This window comes from Gopherus flavomarginatus, chromosome 6 (assembly GCF_025201925.1).
Source record: "Gopherus flavomarginatus isolate rGopFla2 chromosome 6, rGopFla2.mat.asm, whole genome shotgun sequence".
NCBI classification, from domain to species: Eukaryota; Metazoa; Chordata; order Testudines; family Testudinidae; genus Gopherus; species Gopherus flavomarginatus.
The window spans coordinates 23,990,633-24,017,352 of record NC_066622.1 but is presented as its reverse complement, the minus strand read 5'-3'; the positions used below and the strand labels follow the sequence as shown (position 1 = coordinate 24,017,352).

General features: G+C 49.7%; 1 protein-coding gene and 1 long non-coding RNA gene across 2 annotated transcripts in view; one reads left to right on the top strand and one right to left on the bottom strand.

The window, feature by feature from the left end:
* Window positions 1-26,720, bottom strand: part of LOC127053580 (histone H1.10) — a 200,927-nt gene that overhangs the window by 106,069 nt on the left and 68,138 nt on the right. The window lies entirely within an intron of this gene.
* LOC127053585 (uncharacterized) lies at window positions 14,502-16,700 on the top strand. The gene is made up of 2 exons (XR_007775084.1): window positions 14,502-14,774; window positions 16,118-16,700. It is a non-coding gene; the product is annotated as an uncharacterized LOC127053585 (long non-coding RNA).

Below are 26,720 nucleotides of genomic sequence, written 5' to 3'. Positions count from 1 at the left end.
CCAGTGCCACCTAATCCTGTCACTCACTCTGACCTTCCTCCAACCAATTGGATGTAAGAGAGACATCTGCTGAAGGAGATGCCCTTGTCCAGGGGCATAAGACAGAGTGCAGGCACCAGACCCCTGGGGCAGGCTGCAGGCTGGGTTTGCTCATCCCTCATGTAAATGCTGCATGCAGCGCACTGCGGTACATGCAGATGATCCAGAGGTAACCCAGAGACCTTCCCCAGTTCAGCCTGGTGATTCCGATGAAGGCTTGAGGCGTTGTTGAGTTACTTTTGCCCCATTGCATTTACAGCACATTTAGGTCTCTTCCTCACCAAGTCAGTTCCTCTCCTCTTTCAAATGTACCCATGAACTCCCCTGAGAGAGCCCACAGCCCGACTAACAAGGAGTTAGATAGCAAATACAAACTAGCTCCCAGTCTGCAGAACGCCCCAACACAGAGCAAAAGCTCTGTCCCTAAACTCAACCTCTAGGCAGGGGCCCTCGGCTCTGACATTCTCCTGCCATTCAGACTTAGTGCTGTTTGTATTTTGGACACTGTTTGATGGGTGCTGGAGTCTGGGGGGGGGGGGCCTAGCTTTCTCTGCTCCCCACCCCACTCACTTCCTCACTGATTCCGAGATAGAAGGAGCTTTTCTACCCATACTGGTATTCTGCAGCTTCCATGACCTAAGGGCCAGCCTTGTGATGTGTAGGGCCCTAGGTGCTGAAGTTGTGGGAGAGAGGAAGAATTGGGCCATGGATTGCCTCCCAGTCTGATTCCACCCAGAGGAGAAACAGCCAGCCAGTGGGCTGTGAGCTTGCGGAGAACCCCAAGAAATCATTTGTGTTCCTTGGGCTTCAGGCTAACACAGCATGCACTGACACAGTGCAAAGACCTCTACTTGTTAGCAGATCCCTCTGGCTGCTCAGTGGATAGAGGACTAGACACTTGCAGGGCTCTAGCCCCATCCACAGGAGTAGGCACAGAGCACCCACTAATGTGAATGGGATTCAGCATATGAGCAAGACAATAGACACTTCTAGGTCTGGGCCAGGTGTGAGGAATGGGAATGAACCCTAACGGCTTTGCAACCTCAGGTTGTTCAGTCTAACGCGTTGGCTGAGGTGGAATGGTGGTTCTGTAACTGCACCATTCCAGAGCAACCAGACATTCCTAGCAAGGCAATCCTGTTCCACCACCCTAACTTGCCCCTCCAGTTTCAAATGGATACTGGGTTCTTCCTTGCTTTTTCCCACACTGCTCATTCCACCCAAGAAAGGTTGCATTGGGGGGTAGGGTCACATGACCCACGTATTTTAGGCTATGTCAATGTGTGGAGGTGGGGGGTAATTCCCAACTCTCATAGACACACCCAATGAGAGCTAGCACACTAAAAACAGTAGTGTAACTGCAGTAGCAGAAGCAGTGGTGGCACAGGCTAGGTACCCCAACTACATACCACCCATGGGGTCCAGGTGGGTTTGTACTTAGGGTAGCTAGCCCAGGCCTCCTCTCCTCACTGCCTGTGCTAGCATGAGTATGTCTATGCGAACTGGGAATCACATCCCGAGCTCATAGTGTGGCCATAGCCTGTGTTTGTAAGATGCTTCCCAAGGGAAAGCGCTACAGAAACATGCAGTATTACTGGCTAACATTGCCTTCCCCATAACACTAGTGCTCTTTGCAGCAAGTGGCCATTCACATAGAATGAACATTGAATTCCTGCCTGGGCCCTACTTGTCTATACTCTGTTACTGTGGATCCTGGCATGCCCCAGGGACTGGATCGGGGTACTTTCTCACCTGAGGTCAGGGAGATGTAGTGTGTACCTCCTGGTAAACCCTGGAGTCACTCTGTGATGCATATCATGGCCTACTGTGCTAAAGGGTGGGTTCACACCTCCTCTTTCTCCCAAATGCTTGAAAAGCACCTGAGATGGGAGTCTGACAGCGCAGTACAGCCTGTTTTACCACTAGGGGGCAACACAATTGATCTGACTCCAAGAAGCTAATGACTACAACAGGTTGGGAACATCTTACCCCTTTCAGGCCAGGGCAACCGTTGGCCAAGCTCCTCCAGACATTCAACCCCCCACTGTCCACCCACTTTCAGCCGCTTGGGGGACCCATTGCTTCTTCTCTGCACACACAGGAGGAAAACAAGAGTGACTAATGGGCATTGACAGTGGCATCATTTTTTTCCCATCCAATTTGTCTTCAAGGCTGACACCAGAGAAAACCCCAAATTGCAGCTTGCGCCCTGCACAGTTTTACCACAGTATCCTGAAAAAGCATCTGGTGAGCTGATAGCGGAGGGGGGCTCCAGGCTGGAGCCCCTGCCGGAAGCCTAGGACTGGCAGCGGTTGGGGACCCAATGCTTCTGCTAGGACGTCAGACAGGAAACTTCCTGGAGGCTCTGAGAGTTCCCTGGGCTCCAGCCACTGTCATTGTAGAGAGAGGCAGGCACAGAAACCCCCTGCCTGGGGCATCAGAAGCCCATATGGCTCGGGGGCTTTCAGCCAGTGACATTCTTCACGGCATGGATGCCATTTTGTATTAGGCCCCCAGCAGCGTGAAACATTGTGGTCACTCAAAGGCATTTGCAACGCTTTGAAAACTAAATGTCCGTTCCCCTGAGTGTATAGGAATTGGTCTATACAAACAGGCCTTTGAGTTTGGGTGAACTGTCACCCATGCGTTGTGCTGTTCCAGGCCTTGCCTAGAATCGCAGGCCAGGCCAGCTGCTGAGCTATTAGAGCCCATGAAGAATGGACACCTTCAGAGGACCTTTGAGGAAACAGATCTCATTAGAAAATGCCAATTCCCTAAGAGACCATTTGGCCCCACTTGTCCCCAGCTCATTGACCAATACAGCAAAGCTCTAGTCAATGGGAGGTAGCTGCACCTTGCATGCAGTGGTGTCCTGCAGGATGTCTGTACCGCCCTGGCGTCAGAGCACTGAATGAGGGCACTGAATCGCCCTGCAGCAGAGCTCTGTCAGATGGTGCTGCATTGCTCCCATTGCATCCCATTGCAGCCTCTGGGAGGCCGGGGCTGCGTCATCCGTGCAGCAGTGGGAGGATGAAAAAACAACAGACAAAAGAATAACCCATGAATAGCATTTGCTCTCCTGTAACACATTTCAACTGCAGCGAACCCCAGGGCTGTCCAAAGCAATGACGAGGGTGGCAGAAGAGCAGTGAACAAGGTGGCCATTACAGGAGTCATTCTGCACTCTGTATTAGCTCTCACCCAGCCTGGGCCAGCACAGCCACTTCACTGAGAGACGGGTTGCTGGCCACGACATCTGGTTTATTCCCTGCCTGCTCCCTATTCCCTGGAGTGGCTGGCTGAAGACATCCCTCGTTAATGTCTCACCTAGAGGGCATCACCTTTAACCATGCAGCACCCCGCAGTGGTGCCCTGTAGCGTTAATGTCGGGCAGGAGCCAGGTCCTCGTGTGGGACCTGAATCTGTATAATGACCCTTGTCTTCCTGATCCACCTCCACTCCTCCTGGATTAGAGAATGTCATTTCATGGGGAAAGTCTTGAGCTCAGTCCCCCTGCAACAGCGACCTGATGGACACATGGGGACAGAGCTGTCACCACCTCAGACACAGCACAGGGCTGAGGGAAACATTTCCCTAGGAGTGGAAGAATTTAGCAGTTGGGGTGGAGGAGGTAATCGACTGGGATCAGGAGGAAATTCAGTGGCAGGTTGTTGGGTTCAGGATCAGCCTGTGGCTGTGTTTCCATACAGAGAATGGAGCAGTGGAGCCACCGTAGTGGAAGACGTGAGTGATCATATTGTATCTGTGAGAAGGGCTGATGCCAGATGCTTCAGAGAAAGATATGACCCTTCTCCCCCATACTCTCACACACATCAAGCCTCTAAATGTACATTCCCTATTCCACTAAGGGAAAATGACACCCCTTCCATTCACCTCCCAAGCCAGCAATCAGCTGCTGATGCCCTGCAGCATGAGGGGCTGGGAGGACTCCGGTCTGGTTCACTGTCTAGGGAGTGACTGAGATCCCTGTAATAATGAATTTGTTTAGCCCATGGAATGACGGGAATCAGTGAGAGTTCAGGAGGGTAAACTTCTTTGCAAAAGGCAGAGCCAGCCCCTCTTGGGGATTCATACCCTCTAGGTGAGTGCTGTTGCCCTGAGCAAGGAAGCTCTCTTCTTTCTCTTATAAGGGCAGTGGGAAATTAGGATCATTACATCTTCCTCACTTTTTAATCATGTCCCTAGAGTGGATTTTTTGCAGGACTACATTTCCCAGCATGCACCTGCCCAACTGGGGTTCTAACCCTGCAGGGCAGTTGAGAACGATAGTGTTTGCTAAACAGAACTTGGTACACTGCGGAGTTCATGTGTGACCCCTTATTCCATTTGTTGAACACCAAAATCCTCTTTTCCAAATTCCACTGTGTCCAATTTGATCGATCCTCTATCCCTCAACTGCTGGCCTCTGCACCCTAAGTGAGATCAACACTCAGCTGAGTGATTGATGGCTTGACTAGTTGAGAGACTCCCAAGCCCCTTATCTGGTAGAGCTGCTGTCTCTGGAGCAGGGAATGGAGATCCTCGCTCTGGCATACTGTGTTCAATGCAGCATCAGACCAGAGAGGGACTGAGAAATTGGAAGATTGGAGAACGTGATTTATGAGAAAAGATGGAAAGAGCTAACTCTATGTAGCTTGAGGTAGAGGGTATGATAACAGTGCAAGCATAACGGGAGAGTGCAGACCAAGGAAGGAGGGGAATTATTTAGAAGGGTGTCAGTGGATGAAGCTAAGGAAGGGGAAATTGAGGCTGAGCACCAGGGACACATCCTGACAAAGCCTATCATCCTGTGGAAGAGGCTCCACAATGGGGGAAACTCCACTGCTTGAGACATGTAGAACTAGACTGGAAAATCTAGGTTCATTTTAAAAGGAGCTGAAGGAATACAGATGAGTAGAGCCAAAGGACTAATCAATGACTGGATGGATGCTTAAACAGGTAAATTGCAGCATAGAACACAGAAATTTCACTGCATCCCCTCCTCGTGGCCCATATCATCACCATCACCACCTCTCCTCCACCACAGGGAGAAGCCCAGTGGAAAGTGCTACACATGTGTTAGCACTAACAAAATGTGCACACACTGAACAGAGTAGATCCCCTCCGATATGTACACAGTGGCTTACAAAAACCTTCAGTGTGCAGTGTAATAAAAAACCACCTTACTGTATTTCAGGACATACCTGCCTTGTCCCCAATAGACTAAATGCATCACCATAGAAAGAAAGTCCTATTCTCAGGCTGTGGCTAGTTTAGAGAAGGCAAAGTCAAAGGAATATGCCTTGAATTTGAGCAGAGAGTCGGGCTAGTACTGATCCTGAGTTCCTGGAGGACTTCATTACACAGTCTTGGACTGGCCCCCAAGAAAGCTCTGCCTCCTGTACAGATGAACTTCACTCTTATTGTGGAAAGTTCCATTGTGCCAGAGGAGAGACGTTATGGACCATGATCTTCAATGTAGAGCTTCAGTCCATCTTTTAGATACCTTGAAGCTAAGGCTTCCTGGATATGGAACAAATTTCAGCTCAGATCAGGGGATGGGAAACTATTAGTAACAAATCATTTAGCCAATGAATTTAGCCCTTTCTGTTTGCAAATTATTTGCAAATGGACTTCGATTTTTTATTCTTATTTGCTCAACAAATAGACAAACAGATGCACCATGTAAGAATAAAGGGATTTCAACCTATGGGTTCAGCACGTTGCTTTTTGACTGTTTTTGATTATTCACTATGAGCTGTGACCAGTCCTGTTTCTGCTCCCTGATTGGACGACTCTAACTTTACAAACAGGTGGCAAGCAGTTCCTTCACAAGTAAGGAATACCCTGGTTTGCATGTGAAACCAGGGGTTCATGGACAGAACAGCCATTCCCCAGCATTTGTTTGAACAAACACAGATTGGGATGGATCTGCGACTAGCAAACAAAGAGGGGAATGAAGGCAGCTGAACTGAAAAGTGATTCAGAATTCCTGAAAATATTTACCCACCATTTCCCCCCGTGTTCGCCCAGCTCTCCTCACAGCTCCTGAGAAGAAAACAAGCGAATGCATAAGAGTCTGAACTACAAGACTCAGCCCCCCAGAGCCTGGTTTGTATATAGAAACCACACTCCTTACATTTGTATATCTCCTCAGGCTGAAATGCCCAACACTGATTATCTCACCATTCTCCTATATGGAATGATTAGAATATTTTTTACACAAGATTATTTGGACTGAGGACTGAGTGGAAAGCAAGCAAATATTTTTTGACCATTTTCACAGATGAGTTTCATTAAAAAAAAGTCAAAAATTTTCCAAACAGCTCTAATGATATATGTAGAATTATAACAATTAATATATCATTGTACTTTTCATCAGTAGATCTCACAGTGCTTTACAAAAGAGGCATCATCATCTCCATTATACAGATGGGGAAACTGAGGCACGGAGTGGTGACATGACTTGACCATAGTTACTCAGCAGATCAGCGGCAAAACTAGAACTAGAACCCAGTCACCTCAGTCTCAGTCCAGAGTGTTATCTACTAGGACACACTGTCACTCCATAACACGTGCCAGGCCCTCATGGGTTTCTATAGATACTGACACACAACTTCCCTGCATCAAAACACCTACTTGTGTGACTCTTAACTATTCTGCCCTTAGAATACGCTAGACTCCCTGTGCATACATACTTGCATATAAACCTAACTGCAGATTCAGTATTTAGTGCTTTGAAACCGAGTAATTAGGTCTCTGAAACCTAGGCTGGACAGGTCACTTGTTAGCTATGTGTGTTGCACCATTGTTATATTGCACTCAGACATTAAGGTGATGGATACTAGTACAACCCCCCCTAAGCAATGCTTACAGCATCCTGTATGCACATGGGCTAAGCCAGTGCTCATGGGAGCAGCTGTTTTTCTTGTGTAATATAAGCGTTCTGTTATGGAATCTAAGCAGGTACTTGGTGATTCCTAAACATACAACTACCCTCTAAAGCATTCGGTAGGGAACATTCCTGCACTGGCCATGGGAGAAGAACTCAAGGGGACCTCAAGTCTTTTCCATCTCCGGTGTCTGTAGTTCGAAGATCTCACAAGGGCCCTGGTTTAAGTCTCGCATGAAATATTACAAGCAGACAGGCTACTCCACCAACTGGCCATAGTGTCCAGGTGCTAGGTGGTATGTGTAATATTCTCCTTCACCCCTTTTCCCTGCCACATCTATGGATGCTGCCTGTACAAAATCTCACAGTACATTGGCATAGCCAGAATAGAGTTCATGGGACTTTTCAACAGACACTGCAAATCAGCGATACAGTGCACAGTACAGGAATAAAAGTGACCAGCCATAGTGCCTTGGGCTGTCTATCAATAGATAGGGAGGGTTACTTCTAAGCAAGCTGGTCAGACACCAATCACTAGCTTTATTATCTGAATGGCATCGGAAGCCTTTTCTTCTAGCGAGACAGCTGTGATTCCAAGGGTGTTAGTGAGGCATGCAACTGGAGCCAATGCCAGGAACTTGCCAGGAGCTCAAGGATGGCACCAAAATTAAAAGGAGCCTATGGCAGTCCCCTCACCTTTACCAGGAGAGAGGAGGGTGGTCTTGTGGACAAAGCACACAGCTGGGACTCAGAAGCTCTCTGGTCAGCGCCCTGCTCTGCCACTGACTTCCTATGTGACTTTGGGCAGGTCATTTAATCTCTCTGTGCCTCGGTTTCCCAAGTGTAAAAGCGGGTTAATAATATTTCCTTTGTCTTGTCTATTTAGGTTGTTAGCACTTTGAGGAAGGGGCTGTCTCTCAGTGTGCGTGTGTGTGTGTACAGTATCCTGCACTATGGGCCCCTGATCTCAGCTGAAGGGGCTCCTGGAATACAAACCAATAATAATAGCATGCAGGTGCAGGAGACCACACGGAAGGCTAGCCGTAGCATTTTAGGGAGGGAAGCAAGCTGGTTCTTTTAACTCCTCCAGACTGAAAGGCTCATTCCAATTGAGGGGCACACCTTCCCCTTCCCTCTGAACAATGGATGGACTTCTTCCCCTTCACCCTCACCACAGTGATGACATCTTGCTCCAGCTGTGCAATTTCATCTTCATTTGCACCTTGATAAGCGCAGTGAGACACAGCAACCACTAGATGCCCCCCCAAGGCAGTCTTTGGACTTAAGAACAGACTGGAGCTGATAAGCCAAGTCGTTTCCCCCCTCCCCACCCACGGAGTTTACTGGGTAAAGGAAGGCTCATGACTGAGTTGTTCCCGATTCACAGAAGCACTAGATACACTAGGGGTGAGTGAGCTGGCCCAGGGACATGCCTGAGTCAGAACTGACCCTGGTAGGAGCCAAACAAGCCTGGTTACCGTGTCTCCCCAATATTATTATTCATTATTATCATTTCATGGTATGGTTGCTGCCTTTGCTCACTCTTAGTCTGGTCAGCACTACAGCCACAATCTGTCTCGCATGCATGAAACTAGACAGAAGAGACATGAGGAAGAAGCACAGAGGTGTAAAAAAAGTATAAAAAGGGTTGAGTGTAGCCAGAGAGAAGTAACAATAATTCCTAGCTGTTACATAGCTCGCTTTTTATCCATAGATCTCACAGCCCTTTACAAAGGCAGTCAACAGCATTATCCCCATTTTAAAGGTAGGGAAACTGAGGCACCGACCCGAGACATGACTTGCTCACGCTCACCCAGCAGCGCCAGTTAAACCTATGTTTGCTGGGTCTCAGTCCAGTGCTCGCTCTGCTAGACCACAGGTGAACTAGGTGCAGGGGCAAAGGGCGTGCTGCAAGGAGGAACCTACCACCAGCAGAGTGGAGGAGGAAACTTAGACTGGGGTTTAGGTTCTGTAGTTTCAGTTAACAAGGCAGGGCTTTAACTGGGAGCAGACCCGGTGTGTGCTATGTTAGAAACAAGGGCTGGGATGCCACCATTTTACAGAGAGATGATCCTGAAAAGTGAACAGGATTGTGAGATTACTAAACTCTGTGCAGAAGCTGGGACGGCTCTTCAGCAACCTGATGGGATAAACTAAACCATGCGGTTGTGGGCAAGATACAGGCTGACTTCATCCCCCAATAAGTGTGTGTGTGTGGGGAGAGAGATCCTTGAATCCCCTCCCTTCAGGAGGGAGTAGACCAGTAAAGGACGGGGAAATTGGAATGCCCCAGATGCATAATAAAGGGGCGGGAGCCCAGGGTGATATGAATAGATGTCGCACAGTGGAAGCAGACAGTTCAATAAGCAGGTACTCAAGGCCTAGCATTCTTAAACAGAGATGCCAGGAATAAGACAATACCAATGTGGGACAGAAAAGGGGGTACAAAGGAGTCCTATACACTGAAGGGAGAAACAGAAAGAGTGGGAAAGATCCTTGACTAAGGTGGCGAATGGGGAAGGAGATTGACATAGAGAAGATCTGGCAGGTTACCATACATACACTGGAGTCACACAGATGGCAAGGGAGAATTTAGGAACTGCAAGGACTGCACACACTGGCCCCAGAGTAAGCTAACTAAACTGCTTGCCTTATTGTTTATAAAGGCCTTGTCTCTGCTTGGGAATATCCCTGATACAGCAATCAATGTAGCTGCTGGCTGGTTAGCTTCAGTGCTAACCCCTAAGTGTACATCTACACTGCAAAAAAAACCCACGGCACTGAGTCTCAACGCCTGCGTCGATTGACTGAGGCTCACAGGTTCAGGCAGTGGGGCTAAAAATAGCAGCATAGATGTTCGGGCTTGGGCCGAAGCCTGGGGAATGAGACCCTCTGTGGATTGGGGAATCCAGGTTCCAGTGCAAACCCCAATGTCTACATTGCTACCTTTAGCTTTGCAGCCCAAGTCAACTGACCTTGGCTCTGAGACTCAATAGACAGGGGCAAGTTGGGGCTTGCAGTGATTGAGTTAATCAAGGTTCAACCCTAAATCCCAATTAGCTCTGGTGGTGCAAACCTCTACTTGCTTTTGTCTACATGTAGGGCTCAGCATCAGGAAAATGGTCAGCTACTCCACTTGCTGGCCACTAACTACTGAACCAGTCCCAAATGTAGACAAGGATAAGGAGGGAAGGTGAGAGACAGAGCAGCTGCTGCAACTGGACTGAAGTTCACTGAAGGAAGGAGAAAACTCTGGAGGAAAACTATGCAGTCAAGAAATGAGAACTGAAGACTGAGCAGTTGCTGTGGGGTCCATTCTGGAACCCTAGAAGAAACGGACAAAGAAACGGGAAATTTTAGTGGATGCTTTTAAAATAACATTTCTGGAAGCCAACTGGACAAAGAGATAAACACAAAATATCCAGGTGTCTGCTGGTGGGGAAGATGCAGGAGGGACTGATAGTAATAACGTCCCATTTCTATGGCAGCTTTCATCCTGAAAGTGTGAAGTGCTTTATTACAAACTAGGACCCTCAGGCATATGGCTGGAACTCCCACTGCTTTCAGGAGGAAAACAAACATTCTACCCACCACTGAAATGCAGCCATCTCTGGAATGGGATGCAGCGGGGTGACTGACCAGGGGAACACCTGGCTACTTTGTATTTGGATTGCAAAGTGTCAGTAGGGATTCCGCCACAGCGTGATCACACCACCATGCCAGGTAATGAATGTTTCTAACATTAGCACTTGGACAGGATTATGGACGAGCTAGGCCACCCCACTACCCTGGGGATCCTGAAGGTGCCTTTATGATCTGCCAGCTAAACGTCAGGAGGCAGGTTGAGATGTGCACAACAAGGCTACCCTACGGGAGAGTGTGGGCTCCCCTCCCACTCCTCTCATGGCTGGGCAATGCTGCAGTGGCAAAGGAGCAGCAGGACCGTATAGCTCAGCACTTGGTGGGGGAAGCAGCATCTCACCCCTAAGATCTGTTTGATTCTCGTCAGCCCTTTGTTTCCTCCTGTTACATTTGTTCGCTCACTTGTTGACAATTCAGACATTAATCTCCCCCCGTCCGGTGTCCTGGACAGATTCATTTTTATCACAGTTCCGTTAGTGCCAGGTTGAGCCGGCTGGAGCCTCGGAGGGCCCCTGCACAGGCTCTTGGCAGTGACATTGCAGGTCCCCTGCACAGGCTCTTGGCAGTAGCCTCACAGCCTCTGCTGGCACCAGCAGCCTCCGTTATCCCCCCCGCCCTCCCTCAGACAGGCCTGAGCTCCTTACCACATCAGGATACAGAACAGTGCATGAATTCCGGCCTCACTTATTTCAGAGCTCTGGTCAACCGCAAGCACCGTGTGTTTCACAAACGCATCACTACAGTGTGGGGAGGGCTGGGCTCTGGGCACTGGCACTCAACGGATGCTAAGAGGCAGTAACTACCGAGTGGATTCAAACAAACAAGTTCCCCTGCCTTGTCAAACTGGCCCAGCACAGGGACTCTGACACAATTCTAGCCAGGCCTTTCCAGCCCACAGCCTCTGGGGCTGAACTACCAGAGAGTGTGTGGTGTATTGAATCTCCCCAGTTCTCAGGGTGAGTTGTAGCACTTTGGATCTCAGCTTGATGATGGGATGTATGTAACCTGGTAAAAGACAGTCCAAATCTGTGCTCATTTAACTACAGGTGTTATTTTGCACCAGTTTAGTGAAACTGGTGCAGCTTTGTATGTGGACACTCTTCTAGTGGTTTAAAGCTGATGTAGAGCAGTTTGGTGCTTCGGTAAATGCGCAGGCGCAAACTAAACCAGAATAACTAGTTTTAAACTGATACGAGAGAGTCCATGAACAGAAGTTGCACAAGTTTCACTAAACTGACTGAAGTTAAACCAGTGCAACTTGTGCATGTAGATAAGCCCTCGGCTGCAGCCTGCCAGTTAGGGGGCACGTGCTATTAGCTGTGTACTGCTTTCTAACAGGTGGCTTTGTAAACAGGGAAGTGAATTTATCCAGCTTATGAAATGGTTCCCCCTCTGGTGCCCTGACTGACTGTGTGTTCATATCCTCACCATACCTGGTACAGTAGCCATAGAATTGTTGTCTCTTTCACTGCGTTGGGTATAGTCTGGCCCTACTGGGTACTGTAGCCTTGTAACAGCTGGCTGTATCACCATGGTGGCACAACCTACCCTTTGTATTTAGGGGCACTGCTTCATCTACAGGCCAGATAAATGCCATTTGGGTGGCATTTTGTGTGGGATGAGAGCGCCATCCAGTGGCTGGTTACCCATATGTATCCCACTGAATCCTTTTGGAAATCTGGTGATCACATGATAAGCCAGGTGATTCCTGCACAGTGACTGCAGTGCTGTAGGGCGAGCAGCAGATTCATAAGATACAACGTGAGAGAGGAAATATCTGCAGAGCAAACCCCGCAGCACAATAAAGTGGAACACACTGCCATGTGGCCTGAGCATGGTCCCAGAGGGGGCCTGCTGCCCTGTGCATCCTTGCCATGAGGGAGCGCTGAAGTAACGCATGCTGTACCACTGTCTCATGGATGGCCAAAGCTGTTGTAAATGTCCTCTGTGGCCCATAATGAAGAGCTCAGTGTTTCATGAGCATAGTGGCACTGGCTCCTTGGTCTGTCCTAGTGCAGCAAAGGGCAGGAGGAAGGGGGGGACCAAGTTGCTGAATTTGAATCATAGAAGGACACTGCTGTGAAATCATGGCAGAGGGTCTTGGGTGCCTCTCCTCTAGCTGCGCACACCCTAGGGTTGTTCCTGCATGCCCGCCGGGCAGAGATTTCCATTCTGTTACAGCACAGTTACGCTTTGTAAGGCACTTCTGTGAAAGGGGGACTGTGAACTTCCTGCTACTCTCTTCCACTGGGCCAGCCCCCTCACCTCAGCAGAGGCAGTGAGGTATGTGTGAGGGGGAGATAAATAAGTGCAGTATCTGCTCAAATGATCTTACCAGACCTACTGGGCTCAGTTTTTTTGTTGATGCTGCAAACAACCCTCTAACCTCTCTCAGGATCCACAACTCCTGCTGGGTCCTTCCTGCCTCCGACACCATGGCTGCTAGGAAAGACTCTGCAGCTGGAACCAAGCAGGCCATTTGCTCAGGGAAGCTGAATGGGCCCCAGCTAACTTTCCTGCAGCTGCAGCTGGTCCAGCAGGGCTAACGCGCATAGGAGCTTGTTTGCAGCAAGCTGTAAAGTCAGCTGATTATTACATGTCTTATGGCAGTGCCCAGAGACCCCAGTGAGGTTGGGCACTGCTCAGACACACAGGCCTACTCTACACTACGCGTTTATACCGATTTTAGCAGTGTTAAACCGATTTAACGCTGCACCCGTCCACACAATGAGGCCCTTTATATCGATATAAAGGCCTCTTTAAACTGGTTTCTGTACTCCTCCCCGACGAGAGGAGTAGCGCTGAAATTGGTATTGCCATGTCGGATTAGGGTTAGTGTGGCCGCAAATTGACGGTACTGGCCTCCGGGCGATATCCCACAGTGCACCACTGTGACTGTTCTGGAAAGCGATCTGAACTCGGATGCACTGGCCAGGTAGACAGGAAAAGCCCCGCAAACTTTTGAATTGCATTTCCTGTTTGCCCAGCATGGAGCTCTGATCAGCACGGGTGGCAATGCAGTCCCAAATCCAAAAAGAGCTCCAGCATGGATTGTACGCGAGATACTGGATCTGATCGCTGTATGGGGAGACAAATCTGTTCTATCAGAGCTCCGTTACAGAAGACGAAATGCCAAAGCATTTGAAAAAAATCTCCAGGCTATGATACAGAGTCCACAGCACAGTGCTGTGTGACAAGCGTAACGGAAAGCCAAAGAATCAAATGGACGCTCATGGAGGAAGGGAGGAGGGACTGAGGACTCCAGCTATCCCACAGTCCTCGCAGTCTCCGAAAAGCATTTGCATTCTTGGCTGAACTCCCAATGCCTGTAGGGTCAAACACATTGTCCGGGGTGGTTCAGGGTATATCTTGTCAATTTACTCCCCCTCCCGCCCCGTGAAAGAAAAGGGAAAAAAAATCATTTCTTGACTTTTTTCAATGTCACCGTATGTCTACTGCATGCTGCTGGTAGACACGGTGCTGGGGCAATGAACAGCAGCATCCTCTCCCCTCCCTTCCCCAGTGGCAGATGGTACAGTACAGTAGGACTAGTAGCTGTCCTCGTCATCAGCCCATGAGTGCTCCTGGCTGGCCTCAGGTGAGGTCGGCCAGGGGGGCCTGGGTAAAAATAGGAATGACTCCTGGTTATTCCTGGTAGATGGTACAGAACGGCTGGTAACCGTCCTCATCATAGCAACTGGGGGCTGAACTCCATCAGCCCTCCCCCTTTCATGTCTAAAGAAAAGATAACTGACTGGCCCAAGGTCACACAGGAAACCTATGTCAGAGCCAGGAATTGAACCCAGCTCTCCGCCTTAACCACAAGCCCATCCTTCCTCCCTTTCTCAGTGCAACACACAGGGCCAGTGTCATGTGTTGAGTAAGGAAAGGCCATGTTTACATAATTGCTCTTCTTTTAACAGCAGACACAGCTACTGGCTGCACCCAGGCCCTGACACGGAGTCACTTGGACAGACCAGCTTATAAAACTAAGCACGGACTTCGACTTGCCTTGTGGCCGCGGCTGCAATTGATGGGTTGCAGGCTGACTTGCCAAGCAATAATACCTGCTGAGAGGGATCCAGGGTCCCACTGTGTGAAGAGGTATCAGGAGGTGGAGGGGACAGCAGAGGTCGCTGAGAGATGGTTCTGCTCCTGGGACACGTTCTGTCTGTCGTCTGGGCAGCTTCTTCTCTTTGAGGTACTGTTATCTCTCTGTGATTTGGGGAGGGGGTCTTCATCAGCCTAATCCTGCCAATTATCCTTTGCTGGAACCTGGAAAAACAACAATAAAAGCCCTTAATCCCCTAATCCCCCTGGTTTGGGAGGAGTGGCCCTTGCTTTGATATCGTCCCTGTCTCAGCTCATCCATGGGGGAAGGGAGGGAGCCGTCATCCTCACGGTCAGGTCCTGACAACCTCAGCGAGCGTCTGGAGCAGTCTGTCACCACCCTCCCTGTGTGTACAAAGGACTCCTCCAGGCCCAGGGTGATGCACAGCCCTCTGGACCCCGCCACTGCACGCCAGGGGACTCCCTTTCCACCCCGCTCCCTGGACGAGTCCACCAGTGCCTGGGTTAGTGTCTGGTCTCCACCTCTGCAGCGGCAGCAAACTGAGTGTGAGGAAAGGCCCACAGGAAGGCCTGAGCCCAGCAGAGAGACCCAAATGTCAGAGTCTGGATCCTGCTGTGCCACCCTGGTGCTGGGAACTCCTTAGATCCAGACTCTGAAGGTTTAGAACCGAGCTCCACTGATTATGTCTGGATGGCACAGGACTCTATGGGCACTGAATAAACCTCCAAAGTCCCAGTTCAGCCCACCGGGGCTTGGTGTAAAACCTGTGGTTTTTCTAGCCTCCTGGTCAGGAACGTGGAGGGGACATCCCCAGGACATTACAGAGCTGTACTTCCCTGCAGTTTGGAGAGGGAGCATATCACTCCCTAGGCATCACTGCCAGGTTCTGGGTGCACTTCTGTGGTGGGGGATTCACTGAGTCCCAAATGCAATCCCATACATGCGGAGAGATTTCCTCCCAGCCACTTGCTGCAATCAGTGCATGCCTGAGGTCTGCTTGCCATTATTTTAGCACTAAGCACCATAGAAAAGCACCCGGCCACAGAATTTGGCATGTCTTCTCTCTCTCTTGGAGGAATTCACCCTGCATTGCTGTCCCTTTGCACAGGCTGCACCAACAGAGAGGGGCCAGAAACATCCCCCAGCCCAGGCAATACCCTGTATCCAGCATTTGCCTTCCCTGTCCAGAAGCCAGGGATGAAAGGAGCAAGACTCTGCACCCTGGCTATTCCATGGCTGCATGAGGAACCAAGAGCTCAGCTGACCCAGCAGTCCCAGAATCAGGGAGGCACAAGTATTGATTTTCCATCCCTGTGCCGATGCTACTGCCCGCACTGGGGTGAATGAACCTGGCCCCTGTCTTTCCCACCCCTCTCTGGTTTGCTCTCACAGTCTGCATCTCTCTCCAGTGCAGTCCGACGCCCGCCTGCGTATAGTTCCTAATCTGGGTCTCCCTTTCCGCTCTCAAATAGGAAATTTATATCTCGAGTGGAAAGACCTCAGTGCTTCCTCTATTGTCCTCATGAGTGAAGGCAGCACCCAGCCCAGCAGCCTAATTTACAGCCCCGCCTGCAGGCAGAAATCACGCCAGCTGGACTCGAGCCCAGCCACGAGGCAGCAGAGCAGCGGCGGTTTGAGCGCCATGTGACCCTGGCGCCTTGCTGCCCCCTTTCAGAGCTGTCAGAGAGCCTCCCTCTTCCGGCACCTCTTCAGAGTCGGGAGAGGCCAGGGGACGACGCTCCCAACATGAAAGCAGGACTTGTGCCATCTGGGACCCTTGTGGGGCTGCACCGTGAATACCCACAGCAGGTACAGCATGGACATTATGCCATGACAACGTGCCTCAGCCCTTCCCTGGAGTGAGAGGGGAGTTCAGTCTCCATGGCTCATGCAGCCCTTGGCTTTTCTGCTCAGGCTCCCACTGAGGCAGGGCCGGATTAAGACCTTTAGAGGCCCTGAGCACTGAAAAGATTATGGTGCCCCCCCATATGTAATTCAAAATAAAAACAATACTACACCGTAAAATAAAATTTTATTTTTCGAAATGACACAAAACTACACGTATGTTGAAATTAAAATAGCTTCTTTCTAGATTTTCTGACTGCAAAATTCTGGATAAGTTCATCAAAGCTGACTCGACAAAGCATGCCCGCTTCCATACACAACAGGGAAAGTGAATCAAGTCTGTCCTGACACATTGTTGTTCTCTGACGGTTTTTTATTCTTTTCAGCTGAGAAAAAAGAGCCTTCTACGGAGCAGTTAGTAATCAGCAATGTTAGAAAAATACGTAGTGCGATCTCTACATTTGGAAATACACATTGTATTCTGTCTTTCAATATTGTGTTATGAAGATCAATGTGACTGAATTTCATTTTTCCTGTTTCATTAAACTGTGCGCGCATATAACAGTGGAACTGCCGTACTTCTCCACAGAGATTCATGTTCAGGTCAACAGGGTATAAGTCAACTAGCTTTTGGGAACCTTGTGAATATTGTTCCCCAGATAAGTCCATATCATTTAGAAAAGAAAATCTATTTGATACTTCTTTGTACACTTCACCTCTTCTCTTCATATGAGCTTCAAGTGTATCAGTTATAGCACAGTAAGTAGATACACAAATTTTATCTCTAGGATTCAGTGCTGTTTCTGTTGCACTGCCATCATTTGCTTGTGTACTCCTGATTCGCTTGCGGGACTGGGCTTCTTTGTAGTTAGTATCAGGCAAGATATCTTTTGATATGTCTTCAGAACTTTCAAAATCATTCCTCAAAGTGTGTAAATGGTCTGCTAATGATTGACAGAGGTCTGCACATGTTTTCAAATCCAATTCTTTTTCTTGGAGAGCTTGACTTGTGTGGTAAAAGTGTAAAATTTCATTCCACATGGTCAACATGAATACAAACTCTAGTTCTTGCATCTTGTTTGAAATGTTTTCTGCCTCTCATATAGTTTCTCCCCTTTGTGACTGGTCTTCAGCTATACTTTCTAATGCATCCACAATCTTTCAGCAGAACTCCGGAATTGCACTTGTTGCCACTGCATGTGCCTCCCAGTGAGTATTAAAAAGAGATTTCAACACACAATCATTGCCCGAATATGTTTTAAGAACTGCCCATCGGTGTGTTGAGGCAGAGAAAAATGTAAAAAGTAACTGGACTGTTAAGAAAAACCTTACTGCCACCGGACAACAATCAGCAGCATTGCAGCCAACAAGATTGAGAGAGTGTGCAACACATGGTATGAATATGGCATATTTGTCATATTTCTTCTCTTCTAAAAGCGTCTTCTTTCTGTTTCTTTTCTCCCGCCAGTTTACGTTTCTGTGCTCCACTCGGTTAGGTTTCATCCTGCCCCTTATCTCAGTTATTTGAACTTAAAAAAACCCAACCAATTACACAATGTACACTATTTGTGTGTGTGTGTGTGTATGTATATATATATATATATATATATATATATATATATATATATATATATATATATATATATAAATAAGGGAGAAAAAAAACAAATCAAGTACATATAACTCAGAAGACTATATCGATAATAAAACAAATTTATTGCAATACATGACAGGATCTGATTTCCTCACATTATTTCGATCTACGTTAGTAGGACACCCCCCTGGTTTAGGTGGGGATAAGTGATAAAAAGAGAACAGAAAAACAGGGGAAGAATGTGTAGCGGAGTGTAAGGAAGTCTAACAAAGTTCTGATTTTTCCCATGATGACTACTTAGATGCTTTTTTTGAAATATCAAATTTTTTCAAAAAAAAATCTCATTTTTTTGGTGCCCCCGCTTTGCTGGTGCCCTAAACACGTGCTTAGTCTGCCTATTGGGTAATCCAGCCCCGCACTGAGGGGCCATTAATGGCCGGGGTGATCCCTGATTCTCCACAAAGAGCTGGTTAATGGCTGAGGGCTGGGTGCTGGGCTTGACCTGAAAGTCTTGGCAGCCACAAGGATGGGCACTTTCACAAGGGAAGGAGAGCTAGGGCGCCTGCACAAGCAGTCTCGGGGCTGGGGGCCTGCAGGGCATTCTCAGTGGGTGGAGGCCCTCGTTCTGGATTCACTTCTCCCATTGGTCTGACACAACCCAAGTTCAGTGAATTTCAGGCCATGGCATAAGGCTCACATATTTCTGTTTGAGGGTGGGCAAACTGCTGCTGTGACCATCTAGACCTCCTTATACTTATCCAGCCCCTCACAACCACATTCTCTGACTGCGTCACACCTTGAATGTATTTATCCTCACGTCACCCATCATTCCAATGTATAGGTGGAGACCTGAGCCACAGAGCGACTAAATGATGCCCAAGATCACCCAGGAGGTCCACAGTGGACCTGGGAATCCAACTCAGGTCTCCCAGGCCCTGGGGGAGTGCCTTAGCTACTGGACCAGTCTTCCTCTCTCACAGGGGGAGGTAAGGAGATCTTTTGGGACTGACCTGTGCCAGGTTGTTATTTAGTGATGGGATGTTTGTTTGAATTGTTGCTGTTATGCCCAGAGATGATGATGCCACCCAGGGCCGGCGCTTCCATTAGGCAACCCTAGGTGGTTGCCTAGGGTGGCAGGATTTGTGTGTGGGGGGGCATTTTGCCACCCTTGGTGGAAATTTGGTGGCGGGGGTTCCTTCCTCTCCAGGTCTTCAGTGGAAATTTGGCGGCGGGTCCCGGAGCAAGTGAAGGACCCGCCACCGAATTGCCCCGAAGATGCGAGCAGAAGGACCCCCGCTGCCAAATTCTCAGAGGAGGAGCGCTGCCGCCTAGGGCAGCAAAAACCCTGGCGCCGCTCCTGATGCCACCAAGTGGCCATCAGTTGGGAATGACTTTTGATCACTATCACCTGGGCCTGCTTTTGCCTGCAGCACCAGCTCCCTGGGTTGGAGATGACAAGTGCCTTATTCCATTACCAGTCCAATGGACCAAGCAGCCAGTCCACCCCATAAGAAACAGTCCCAGCTCACTGTTAAAGAGGTGCTAGTGGCTCCCATGAGCAACACAGACCCATGGGGTCTGAAGCTTGGCAGCTTGGAGCCAAATGTTCAGACTCTCCTCTTGATCTATTTGGGCTGAAAATCTGCCAAGGTTGGGATTTGTGGTGAGATTTCCAGCTCTTCCTCGTGCTGTCCAGGCATATAAGAAGAGTGTCTCTTGTTCAGCACCAAGATTGGAAATACTTTCCACACTGCTGGCAGCCACTTGACTCAGTATGAAACACTGCATGAAGGGATATCCTTGCATGTAAGTGGAAGGGAGACATTGTCCTGGGGTGACATCTGCTTGTGCACCTCAGTGCCATCACAGAAGGAGGATGCTGCCCCCCAAGAGAATCCAATGCAAGACGACACCTGTTCCCCATTCATTTTCCTTCCATTCTCTTCTCTATTGCTTCATCCAAGCCAAAGCCTCAGTGGATCTGAGAGCAAGGCTGCCTTGGAGCAGAGAGGGGAGTGGAAGTCAGGATCCAGAGGAGAGAACCAGGTGGATCAGAAAGATCAGAGTTTGACTCTGCCTGGCACCTCCAGTGTCGAGAGCATCAGAGCAGCAAATGCGCCCAGGTCTTAAAATGCAGGTGTTACCATGCAGAGAGGGAGTGAGGATTGGGGGCTTCGATAATGCTACCCTGAGCCTGGGGAAGGAGTTACTGACCCTTCAGCTCCAGGTAGACTGCTGCTCTCCCCCTTCCCCCATACCCAAAAGAAAAAGCCGAATGGATAGTCTGTTGGCTGTAACACAAACAGGAAACTCGGCCAGGACCCAGCCCTTCCGAGCAGGGAGAGGAAAGAGACAAGCTTTGTTTCAGAAAGGTCCTCAGTTAGGACACGCTGGCAGCCTGCACAGGGACATATGGGGTCCGGTTATGGGCACTGAGCATCACTGAGCTCCATCTACCCTATGCAGATACCTAGAAGGCTACACAAAGGTGAGAAAATCCCCTTGTTTTCCTGGCCCCTCTGCACAGTCTCACATTACACCCCATTCCATCTTGCAGGGTCCTGGAGCCCAGGCTTGAGCCTGAGCCCGAGCATCTGCACCACTATTAAACAGCCCCTTATCCTGAGCCCCTTAGCCCGAGTTAGCTGGCATGGACCAGCCGCAGGTTTTTAATGCAGTATAGACACACCCTCTGTGTAGGGTGGCCTGGTGTCTAGTTTTCCACAGGAACACCTGGTCGAAAAGGGATCCTGGTGGCTCTGGTCAGCACCACCTACTGGGCCGTTAAAGGTCCAGTCGGTGACGCTAAGGCAGGCTAGTCTCTACCTGTCCTGGCTGGCACCGTACTACACCCCAGAAGCAGCCAGCAGGTCTGGCTCCTAGGTGGTGGGGCCACGGGGCTCCGTGCACTGCCCCAAGCATCGACTCCACACTCCCATTGGCCAGGATGCCTGCAGGTGAGAGTGGCACGTGGAGCCTCCTGGTCCCCCCACCTAGGATCTGGACCTGCTGGTTGCTTCTGGGGCGTGCGCAGCGTGGTACCAGGACAGGCAGCTAGCCTGCCTTAGCCCCCACACCCCAGGCTGAGCTGCTGACTGGGAGCCGCCCAAGGTAAGCCCACGCCCCAACCCTGAGTCCCAACCCCTGCCCCAGCCCTGAGCTCCCCCAAACCCGGAGCCCTCTCCTGCACCCCAACCCCTCAGCCTCAGCCCCACCCCAGAGCCTGCACCCCCAGCCAGAGCCCTCACTCCCCTGCCCTCCAACCCCAGCCCTGAGCCCCCCTGAACCTGGAGCCCCCTCCTGCACCCCAAACCCTTCATCCCCATCCCAGAGCCCCTAATCCCCCTGGACCCCAACCCCCTGCCCAGAGCCCTCTCCCACCCTGAACCCCTCATCTCCGGCCCCACTCCAGAGCCCTCACACCCTCCTGCACCCCAAACCCCTGCTTCAGCCCACAGCCCCCTCTCCCACTCTGAATCCCTCAGCCCCATGCCCCAGCCTGGAGCCCCCTCCTGCACCACAACCTGGTGCCCACACTCCCAGTTAGAGCCCTCACCCCGTTCCACACCCCAACCCCCAGCTCCAGCCCAGTGAAAACGAGTGATGGTAGGGGAGAACAAGCCACTGAGGGAGGGGGAATGTAGTGAGTGGGGGGTGGGCCCTTGGGGAAGGGGCAGGGCTAAGGTGTTCAGTTTTGTGCGACTAGAAAGTTGGTAACCCTACCTCTGTGGCCTAGTGGCCAGCACTCCCCCTGGGTTTCTGGGCCCTAGGTAGGAGGGCTATGCAGAGAGAAAGCCAGCTCCCAGGGGAAGGAGCTTGACAGACTAGCAGGGATGAAAGTGCTGTGGGGGCAGCAGAGGGGGGAAAGAAAGCCTACCACCTACCAGATAAAGGCAATCTGAGGCCATGTGCACACTACAACACGGAGCTCTTGTGGGTCTACTGCCACTTCATGGTCCTGCCTGTCCTGTGGCTCCATTCCCCTCTCAAAATGGAGATTGCCTGGGAGTCCCCGCAACACAGAGACACCCTTGTCTCTCCCCCGAAGTAACACCAAGGGGAGCTAGGGTGACCAGATGTCCCAATTTTATAGAGACAGTCCCGATATTTGGGGCTTTTTCTTATATAGGCTCTTATTACACCCCCACACTCGTCTTGATTTTTCACACTTGCTGTCTGGTCAGCCTAGGGGGGGCAGTTCCTCCCCAAGCAGAGGGAGTGTATCCATGTGGGTGGGCCAGGCTCACTGCCCTTCTCTCCTCCTGCCACACCCAGTGTCCCCCATTATACTGGGACTGGAGAGGCCCCCAGAGCACTAGGTCTCAGAGTAACACCTTATCAATATGAACAGGGTAGTTCACCCCTCTCAGATATTGTTTAAGGCTCTCTGCAGACAAAGGCAGAGGTATGCCCCAGCACTGGTTACACTTCATTCACATTTCCACGCAATTCTATGAGGGCTACAAACTTTAACAAAACCAACCAACCAACCCCCCGAGATTCTGCTGTATTCCCCTGATTCCAGGAGCTGGGGCCCTAGACAAAGGCCTACAGGGCCTATGCTTAATCAAACTCTTCCTTCTCAGGCCAATGAAGGCTGGGAATGCTGCGGAAACAGCATGCACAGCCCCAGGGAAGTACTTCTTTGTTGCTCAAGAGATAACCCTCCAGCCAATTAAGGAGCAGCATAAATGGCCTGGAAAAAGACTGCCATCCAATCAGGTGGTTGTGATGTGGGACTTTTGGGGGTAGGAAGATAAGGAAAAGGAGGGTTCTTTAGGACTGACTGAGGTGAAAGAGACACCTTCCCCTCAAAAAAAATATAGCAGGTTGCTGTCTCGCTCTCACTGGGCCTGAGTAACCAAGCATCAGTGGTCATGGTATAGCCACTGCTATGGATTCAGGAACATGTGGGGAGCAGTGAAAGACATGTTGCCAACTCTCACAATTTTATTGCTAGTCTCGTAATATTTGGTGTGTCTCTTAAAGCCCCAGCTCCTGGAGCCATGCGAATACATGAACATTTCAGCTTTCATGAAAAAAAAAAATCGCAAGTTTCTATTCCTCATGGTTGCTGAGACAAGCCTGAAAATGTGACCCCCTACAGGTTAAAAAAACAGAAAACAAATGTAAAGACGTCATTATTATTTTGGAAAAAAAAATCATGAATTTTAAGGCAATCTCATGCTACTTTGGGACCTGACTTGTGATTTTTGAACACTTGGCATTGGCAATAAGTATGTATAACCCTCCCCACATGGCAGTGAAGAGCTGGACCTCACCAGGCCTTTCTGTTTGACGGGGCATACATTAAAGTCAACATCCAAATGTCCAACTGCAGAGCACACAGCAGTCACTATAGCATTGGATCCAAGGACAAGGATTCTTTGGGAGAGATGCCAGAGCATTATTAATTATTAATGTATTATTCATTATTATTATTATTAAACATTTATAGCAGCATCCAAGATGAATGTAGTACAGGCTTTGCACGCACTGAAGGGGCAGTCCCTGCCCCGAGAACCTCACAGTCTAAAGACAGACAAAGAGACAGATATTAGGGGAAATGGAACAACAATCCATCATTTATATACAGATGAATAGATGCACTGTCGGAAGTGGGTCTTTAAGAAGGATTTGAATATGGACAGAGTTGTTCAGTTCACTAGTGCATGCACTACTCTGTACCACAAGGGGGCAAAATTGGCTAATTTATTACAGCTATTATTCTTTCATCTAGTTCACCAGGCTCACATGCAGACAGCAAGGCAGCAAATAGCTGGCTGGCCATTAGCCCCATGCAGAAGGTGCACTATTATTAATTATTTGTATTATTGTAGCACTTCAGTCATGGACCCCAGTCAATAGACCCCAATTGTGCGAGGTCCTGTACAAACACAGAATGACCAATCAATCAATAGCCATATAAAATAACCAGTGTTAGAACCAAGAACAAGCTGAGTGTTTGCCTGGTCAGAAAAGGTTCCCGATATATTTATATTGGCAGCAGGGCATTTTTACATGTGTGTGTCTGTGCAGGGGTTGCGCCATTTTAAGGGGGGCAATTTAAATAGTAAACTTGGTTTTGCCGTCTACATTTTATATATTTCCTGTAAGGTTTATCACTTTCCCCCATGGCAAGGAACGCTCTATCCCACGTGACACCACCTCCTAGCTGATAGGCGGCTTGTTCTTTGGGGGAAAAAAAAAAAAGATAGCATGGCAAAGATGTTCCAAAATGGGCATTTAAAGTTAGCTTCCTAAGTCCATCTTAAGGTGCCTACATAAGTGGCCTGATTTTTCAAAAGCACTGAAGACTGAGCAGCTCCTGTTGGCTTCCAAGACTAAACTCTCTTTGCAGCTAACCACCAAAAGTCAGCATTCAGGAGAAATGGTGTCATGTTGGATGAGAGACAAGCCATAAAATTCAGATGGGCAGCCAGCTCTGCTGATGTGAGGTTCAAGTGGGAATCTGTTGCTAATGAGACAGTGAGGCTCACATGCTGCCTGCTCTCCCCTATGACCCTCCCATGAAATAACACAACACTAGATGCAAGACGAGCTGAACGTTAAGAACAGGAGTGGTGCTCACCTGAAGGATAACCTGGGCCACAGCACAATGCTGCCTGCAAATGAGGTCCCAAAAGCAACATTCACCATGAACAAGGTGGGGGAAGACTCTGTGGGATCATCCAGGAGATGCTGGAAAGGTTCCCTAGGGATTCCATGTTGGGTAGATGTTTCCCTAATTCTCCATGTAGATGCTGCTGGTTTCCCACATCCACTGCAACCTAGAGCAGTCTTCATTCCCTTGACAGGTGGCTCTTCTGGCTTCAGGTACGGATGCTCTTTAAAACATTTTGAGGGAGTCAAGCTGAGGGCTTAAAGAAAGCTACAAAATTCAATACCAAGATCTTTCTCCTCTTCTCACACACCAAGCATAAGAAATTCCACAAGACCCCCAAATCAGGCACAAATCCTGCCCAGTAGCTGAGAGACACTAGTCCCCTCAGCATGGCTGTAGAGCTGGCTGGAGGAGAAAAGATAATGGTGCCCAAGCGTGTTCTGCATGAGAACTCCAACTCCCTAGCTTCAAAGCCCCAACAGAGCCAGGACAGATGGACGTGGACCGTCTGGGATGCTAGGTTTAAAGCAGGAACATTGGCAGGCCAGGGAGAAGGGATGGAGAGAGAGCACCTGAGGGTTTTATGACAGCATGAGAGCCTTGTTCGAACACAACTGTCTTGGATAAGTAACAGAAATAGCCATGGTGGTCCTCTATATCCTCGAGAGCTCTGGCACATGGCAGAGGTTACTAGTTTTTGGGTAGGTGGGAAGAGGCAGTTCTTTACTGGGCCTTACACCAAGCCCCTCCTAGATGTTTGTATAAAACCGACAGCTGATTGTGCTAGTGAAGATGCTGGGGGGTATGTGATGGCATCTCCGCTGACCTCTTCTGAGTGACTCCCAGCGACACCCTTAGGGAATGGTGGCAATGTTGCAGGTTAAGGGCAATGGTTTGGCCAATACGTGAGTGGACAAATGCCGAACTGCTGGCTAGGCCTGTGTGTCACAGGCTGGGGAGGGGCTGAGCAGAGAATCCCCCCAAACCTGTGTCACCTGCAACTTGGTTCCCTCAGAGACAAGAAGCTGTGCCGTGCCTGGCCGATGGTGGGAGATACTAAAGCGACGGGGACGATCAGAGAACAAAGCAGCCTGTACGAAACCTGCTTTCAGGCCTGCTACGATTGCAGGCTTCAATTGTGCTTTAGTGGTGGTTGTCTTTGATGCGACTCAAGTAGCCTTTCTTCCTGCCCGATGCCTCTGGCACTCATGGCCTACAGTGTGTTTGAGGCAAAGAATGTAACCTGTCACCACGGCTGCTTCCCTTTATTTGAAGTGTCTCACTGAGCTATCTTCCCCTGACATGCTTCTTTCAGTGAGAATTATTTCCCCCTGCTTCTATCTGTCAATGGCCTCCCCTCCCCCCAACCCCCGGGCCTCCATGCTCCCCGTATGTTCGAGCAGGTGTGAAGACAGGCTGGCCCTTTGTGTAGAATCTCTTTCCTCCCCTCTCTGGACTCCTTCCAGTGCTGTCACTTTTTTTCTCTCTTTCCTCCGTCTTGTTTTTCAACAGAGCGCAGGGCTCGCTTCTCCTGTCACCTGGGCTGAGGCTGTGCAGCCGCACGCCTGCTCTAATCTCGCCTTCCACAAAGGGCATCCCTGTCACTCCAGGGAATTAGAGACATACCTGGATCTAGGGCTCGGCCGATAACGCAGCCAAGCTGGCCGCAGCCAGGGGGATCCTGCTGATAGCACAAACAGGAGCCTGGCGCTCTCTGCTTTAACTTCGCACCAACTCTCCACCCTCAGAGAAAACTCTTGCTTTGCACAAACCTGCTTGTGGGATATGAATGCCAGGAGGCAGCTGCAGGAGAACAGCCAGGCTAGGCTGAAGGTTGTTCTTCCGATCTTCCAGGCCCCGCAGCAGCATGAAGGGGTTTTCAGCACAATGAACCAGGACAGGCGACCGTGCCCTTCACTCCTAGATCAGCAATTCAAAATCCCGTCTGGATGGTAATGACTCATCAACACCCTTCTGCTGGCTGTTCAGTGGCCCTGGCAGGTGAATCTCA